The 7,278-nt window shown below is 37.7% G+C and overlaps 1 pseudogene; it reads left to right on the forward strand.

The window, feature by feature from the left end:
• LOC134391027 (TATA box-binding protein-associated factor RNA polymerase I subunit A-like) overlaps nt 1–5,240 on the forward strand; it is a 31,100-nt pseudogene extending 25,860 nt beyond the window's left edge.
• Nucleotides 5,241–7,278: the final 2,038 nt, after the last annotated feature.

Consider the following 7,278-nt stretch of genomic DNA (forward strand, 5'->3'; position numbering starts at 1 on the left):
TTGTAAATTTCCTCCATATCCGGATTTTTTTTCTCATTTCATTATGTTGTCTGAGTCTTCTCATGGTGAGTTTCCTTAAGATTGTTGCTCAGAATTCCTTTCCAGTCATTCCAAGGGTTTCCTGCTCTATAAGTTCTTTCTGGTATTTGAAAATTACTGTATTCTTTTGGTAGTGACATGTTTTCTTGGGTTTTCATATTCCTAGTATCTCTAACTACGTCTCTAGACATCTATGTTGATGTCTGGCCATCTGGTAGAGCAGTTGCTTCTTCTTTTAATTTGGAGTGGGCTTTGAGGAGAGAGACGTCCTCTTCTTTTTCCGGTCTCCACTGGTGACTCTTCTTGTGTCAGTGCAGTCAAGTGTCTGGCAGGCCGGCTGCACAGTTGCTGTGGCTGCTGCTGTGGCTTCGAACTGCTTTCTCAGCAGCTGTGGTTGTGGAGGTGGCTGTGGTGGGCCGCCCCTGTGGAAGTGGTGTTTTCAGAGTGCTTTCTTACCTGCTCTTGGGTGGGGCATACTGCTCTCGGCTCCTTGCCTAGGGTGCCAGGCATGCTCTCTTGCCTGCTTCCAGGTGGATGGGGCTGCGGCCCTTGGCTTCTTGCATAGGGCCCTGGGCATGCTCGCTTGTCTGCTTCCAGGCTCCATATATGTTTGAAAGTCAGCTTGTCTGTTGCCACAAAAGAACCATGCTGAGATTTTGAATCTATAGATCAGTTTTGAAAGAACTGACATCTTAACAGTATTGAGGTTTCCCTACTGTGAACATGGTATGTCTCTGAAGTGCAGAAAAGAATATACAAAGGAGTTGGTGAAAAGGTCTGCCATACTTGTAGTTGGAGTTCTGGGAGAGGACATAGAAAACAGTGTAAAGCAAACAGACAGATTAAAAAATCCCTAATATTTGAAGAGCTTATAGCTAAGAATTTTCCAAAACTGATGAAAGACTTTTAGAGCTCTGGTAATGTTTGGTTTTCTGATCTGGGTGATGGTTTCCTGAGTGTGTTTAATTTTGTGAGAATTTGTTGAATGCCACGCTTGTGATTTGTATACATTTCTAGTACATATGTTATATTGCAATAAAAAAATTTTAAAAAATCTAAGTGAAGTTAGCCATATACAGAAATCTATAAATGATGAGAAAAATGCAAATAGGAACTGAGTTTCAATAATATTCTCGGGTATTGGTATATTGATCTTGATTATTGATCTTGAAGTGCTAGATCTTTTACAAAGCTATTAAGAGAAATTAAGAAAATTTACTTTTCATTTTGTCGGAAATCATTTCAGTGAGGTCACAGTACCTCAGCAAGCAGACAGAATGATTTCATTTCTCATATTAAATATGTTGAAATGAGAAATGTACAGGGTGATCATTCCAAATCCAGAAATCCAACATCTGAAATGCACCAGAATCTGATGCTCAAAGAAATGCTTATTGAAGCATATTTGATTTTGGATTTTCAGATTTCGGATGCTCACTTAGGAAGTATAATAGATCTGCAAAAATCCAAAAAACAATATAGACGTGTATAAGGAACAAATAATAAGTCCCCATCCATTTCCCCCCAATTCTCCTGACTGTCTTATTAGCAGGGATTTTTTTAAAATACCTTTAATGAAAGTGCCTTTCTATACCCAAATTGAAACTAGATAAGAGCAAAGTATGTTTTAAGTCCTTGATTTGTTTACTGAGAGCATATTAAACAATAAGAACTTGATTTGAAAGTAAGTTGAAATTTGAGAAATGCCTTTACAGTGTGTAAAAATGACAGGGCTATTTTTTCTTCCAGATTTTGCATCAGATTGTACCATCTCATAAACTAATGTTAGAATTTCATACATTACTTAGAAAATCAGGTAAATAATTTTTGTTTTATACCTCTTTGTAAAGACAAGCTATAGATTAGGGATCAGCAAACTACAGGCCAGGGGCCCAATCCACCCCTTATAAGTGCTTGGAAATGTTTGCCCATTTTAATAGTTCCAGTTTTGTTGAAGCCCATTCATGTATTGTCTGTGGCGGCTTTTACACTACAGTGGCAGAACCACGTACCTGTGGTAGAGACTATATGTCTCGCAAAGCTTAAAATATTTACTGTGAGGCCTTTTACAGAAAAATTTGTTGACTCCTGTTATAGAATGTTAGGCAGTAGTTAGCAAAAGAGAAATGGCTTCAATTTATATAATTCACTTTGTTTTAATCCCTACTGGACTCAGTATAAAAAAGAAGATACTTCTTCATAGAAGGAAACTAGCTGGCTAAACCCAGTTGGTCCTAGAATGCCCATAGGTCCCTCCTAATAGAAGACAGCATATGCGGGTACTTCAAAAAGTTCATGGAAAGATTCGTGATCTTTTAATTCTATATTTCCATGAACTTTTGGAAGTATCCTCATGTGTAAAATGCCCAAATAGGGCAGGTATTTTAAATAATGTTTTACGTGGTATATAAGTAGAGAAGTATGACTCATGTAGGAGTCGCTCACCACTGTGACCTCATTAGAATGACTAAATTATTGAATTCTTCAGATTCCTCATGTGAATATGAGCATAATGAATTGTTTTAAACTGTCAACCAAACCAGAAGGCTTATGATTTAGTAATATTTCATCAACGGCATTTTTTTTCAGTTTTGTGCACTTTGTTACCTTATGTAATCTTGAACTGTTATGACTATTGCAGAAAAAGAAGAACACCATAAACTGTCATTGGAGGTGTTATTTGAAGTCTTAGATTTTGCTGGATGCACTAAGAACATAACTGCTTGGAAATATTTGGCAAAATATCTCAGACAGACCTTAATGGGGTAAGTAAGAAACACACAGTATTTATTACTGTATTATCATAAATAGATTCCAATATTTTAGCTAATACCTATTAATTTTTTTTTTCCTGACCGGTAAGGGGATTACAACCCTGGGCATGGTGTTGTCTGCGCCACGCTCAGTCAGCAAGCGCACCAGCCATCCCTATATAGGATCCGAACCCGCAGCCTCGGCACTACCAGCACCGCACTCTCCTGAGTGAGCCACGGGGCCAGCCCGATACCTATCGATTTTTAAATGAAGTGTTTTGTTTATGTTTTTGGATTTCTTGAATTGTGCTTTCAGCTATTTTCTTCTGACTACATTTTCTTCTGAAGCAAGGAAATAGAGTCATAAGCATAGCATACAAAAATTCTATCAAGATTTTTTTGTTGTCTCAAAATAAGTCCTGTGCCTTAGCACTCCAATGCGAGGGCGTGCATGTGCGTTCTCAGATTGGGAATAGGGACCAGAAGGGATCACACCCACTCTTTGCTGAAGATTCTCTTTGCACATCTTTGTGATTTGTGTGTCACCAGTTTCTAAGATCACATGGGATGCAGCTTTCCTCCTAGCTGTCTTCAATAATTTTTAGTGGGGGTTTTTAGCACCTCACAAGATCATCATAGATTATTCATTCAACAAGTATTTATTAAGTCCATTGTGATCTGGATAACTAAAACTATACTTCTTATCATTGTATCATTAGTGTACATTTTGAGTAAAAGAAAAGGAGTGGCTCTTGTTGTTTTTACTTGGTGTATGAGAAGAAAGGATGTCACAAAATTAAGTTTAATTTTATCCATATTGGTTGGTTAGGAAGTTCAGTATCATTGCAACTTGTTTCAGGCTTCAGATTTGACTTGACTGTGGAGAGCAGTGCTGATTATAAAGTGTTTTTGGTGTAATATGTTGACGCACTCACTGTAAACCACTCTGCAAATCTCAAGCACTATGTAAACCCCTACTAGAACATAAGGTTCTTGAAGGCAGAGAAATGTACTATTTTTTGAACCTCTAGAATTTCTACCATAGGGTGCTAAGTAAGTAAGCATTTGCTGAATTAAATTATAGAGATCTAATGTACAGCAACCAAGGACTATAGCTAATATTGCATTGAATTGGAAGTTCTGATTGTTAATTCATAGTATATACACATTTTTTCATATTGAGCTTATATCTGGCACCTTGCTGAACTCCTTATTCTGGTAGCTTTTTTTTGTAGATTCTATTGGATTTTCTATGTAAAAGATAATTTTGTCTGTGAATATGAACACTTTTATTTTTCTTTCTCTGAATTGGAAGGATTTTATTATTTCTTTAACTGTACAATTGCTCCAGTTTCATTCTTCAGTACAGTGTTGACTAGAAACGGGGAAACAGTCTAATTTTCAACATCATATTGGTGTCTTTTCCATTATTATTATTTTAGTATTTATACAAACTATAATATCATTTATCTTATTCTAGATATTGTAGTTTGTGTCTGTTTTTAATCAGACTGGTTAGAGGTTTATCAATTTTATTCATCTCTCTTTTGTCTCCCTTCTGCTTGCTTAGGGCTTAATTTGTTCTACTTCTAGTTTCTCAAGATGGAAGCTGAGGTCATTGATCTGAGACCTGCCGTGTTTTCTAATATGTATGTTTAGTGCTGTAAATTTCTGCTCAAGTGCTGCTTGAACAGCATCCTGTAATTTTGATATATTGTTTTCATTTTTATTCAGTTAAAAATATTTTCTAGTTTTCCTTGTGATTTTTTTGTCCCGTGAGTTATTTCAAAGGGTGTTATATAGTTTCCAAGTATCTGAATATTTTCCAGAGATCTTTCTCTTTTTTTGTTGTTTTTACCGGTAAGAGGACCGCAACCCTCGGCACAGTGTGGTCTGCACCACACTCAACCAGTGAGCGCACCGGCCATCTCTATATAGGATCCGAACCCATGGCCTCGGCGCTACGAGTGCCGCACTCTCCCGAGTGAGCCATGGGGCCGGACCACCAGAGATCTTTTTGCTATTTATTTCTGATTTAAATTTCTTGTGGTCACAGAACATACTATATATGATTTAAGAGATTATCCTGGATTTTCTAGGTGGGTCCTAAATATGATCACAAGTGTGTTTAGGAGAAGAAGACAGAGGAAGAAGAGATGGAAGTGGTATGACGATATGATCACAAGTGTGTTTAGGAGAAGAAGACAGAGGAAGAAGAGATGGAAGTGGTATGACGATGGAAACAGGGAGGAAAGGTGATACGATGTGGGGTTATGAGTCGAGGCATGAGCACAGCCTCTAGAAGCTGGAAAAGGCAAGGAAATGGATCCTCTGGAGCCTCTGGAGGGAGCACAATCCTGCCAACAGCTTGCTTTTGCCTCAGTGAAAACCATTTCAGAGTTCTGGCCTCCAAAATTATAAGAGAATAAATATGTGTTGTTGTAAGCAACCAAGTTGTGGTAATTTATTACAGTGGCATTAAGAAACTCATATGTTACCATTTCTAATGCTCTTCATTCTTTTGTATAGATGCATATTTCATTCTGATATCTTTTTTTTTTCTGTCTGAAGAACTTCCTTTAACATTTCTTTTCTAATGGTTCTGCTTGTGAATTCTTTCTGTTTTTGCAGTCTTTATTTTGCCTTTATTTTTGAAAGATATCTTCACCGCATATGTTGACATGTTTTATCTTTACTTCTTTAAGGAGGTTGCCCCACTATTTTCTTGCTTGCATCATTTCCAATGAGAAATCTGCTGTCATCCTTATATTTGTTCCTCCACATGTAGTGTATCATTTTTTTCTGTGGGTGCTTTTAAGGTATTTCTCTTTATGACTGGTTTTGTGTAATTTCATAAACTAAACTTGGTTCAGTTTTCTTCATATTTTTGGTGCTTGAAGTTTGTTGTAATTACTGGATCTGTGAGTTTATAATCAGCTTTCATTAAATATTGAGAAATTTTTGCCATTATTTCTTCAAACATTATTTTTCTGTTTCCTCACCCCTTTTCTCTCCTCTCATTTGGAGACTTCAGTTACAGAGAGGGGGTAGAGTTACTTAACTAATTGGTCAGTTCCTTCATCATCACTTGTTAGGTATTTGGGATTTCTTTGTTCTCTATGTTTCCCCCCCCACAATGCCCACCCCCTATATCACTTGGTTGATATGCAGTGATTCTTAATTGAGGCATATACCTCAGAATCACCTTTGTTTGGTTATTTCTGGTTCCATAAAAGTTTTTGGGTCATTCTAATGAGCTCTCTGGGTTTACTGAACTTCCTTTCCTTGTCTTCTAAAAATCTGCGTTTAGTTCAGATAGATGGCAGAGGGTTGTAAAGCATGTGCCTGCTACTATACAGTCATAATAATAATCACTAGTAGTTTTTGAGCCCTTACTATGTGTCAGGCATATTGGTGAGATCTTTATGTATATTATCTTATTTAACTTTCACAGCTCTCCCCTATGGTAAATTCAGTTATCACTTTCCATTTTACAGATGAGGAAACTGAAGCTTAGGGATGTTGGACAACTAGCGAAGGTTTACACACTCATAAAAATAAGATTAGTCTTTTACAGTGGTGCAACCTTCACAGGGCACCAAACACCTTTTATAATAGAAAATGGGTTTCCCACAGATGGCAAATGGGTGACTGAGGTATCTCTGAAGCAGTTTTTTCAGTTCTTGGGGGAGGTAAGCTATTGATCTCTTTATGGGAGACCCGGTCCTAGCAGTCAAGCATTCCCTGATTCTTGGTGGGAAAATATCCTGCAGAGTGGAAATATGGATTCCTAAAATATAAGGTTTTATTTTTCATCTAGTCGACTTATGGCTTTGCAGGAAGATAGAAAAACCAAGAAATGGAAGAAACAGGATGTTTGCCTAGGCAGCACCAAGCTCTGTGCCTTTCCAGGGATAATCAGTACTTAGAGCAAATTCGAAGCAGGTACAAATTTGTACGGTTATTTGATGTCTGCTTTCTGGAACTTCATCATAGGCATTGACTGAACATTGGTTTAAACAGTAATTGTCCCTTCTACTATTATCACTATCATTTTGTCATCTTTTATAATGTACTAGACACTGTTCTAAGCACTTCGCATATCTTGTCCCATTTAGTAATCACAACACCCCCATGATGTAATTATTATGCTCATTTCGCCAATGAAGAAACAGACTATGCCAACCTACCCCTCCTTGTTAGAGCCACACAACCATCGTGAAGGGCAAATCATGGTCTATGCTTTGGTCCTTTTAACCCTTTGACTATGAAGAAGGTTCATGTGCTCCCCACCACCCCCAACATTTATTCCAAACTGCAGTTATAGGAACATTGACATCCTGCTGGTGTTCTCTGGGACAGGGAACCTCTAGTAATCAGCTCTCTGGCTGGGTGGGGCTCTCTTCTGACCCTGTCAGGAGTTTGTGAGCAAGGGAGAATTTCTTACCTGAGAAATCTGAGAAAAGGGCAGACAGCCAGGTAAGAG

This window comes from Cynocephalus volans, chromosome 11 (genome assembly GCF_027409185.1).
Source record: "Cynocephalus volans isolate mCynVol1 chromosome 11, mCynVol1.pri, whole genome shotgun sequence".
NCBI classification, from domain to species: Eukaryota; Metazoa; Chordata; class Mammalia; order Dermoptera; family Cynocephalidae; genus Cynocephalus; species Cynocephalus volans.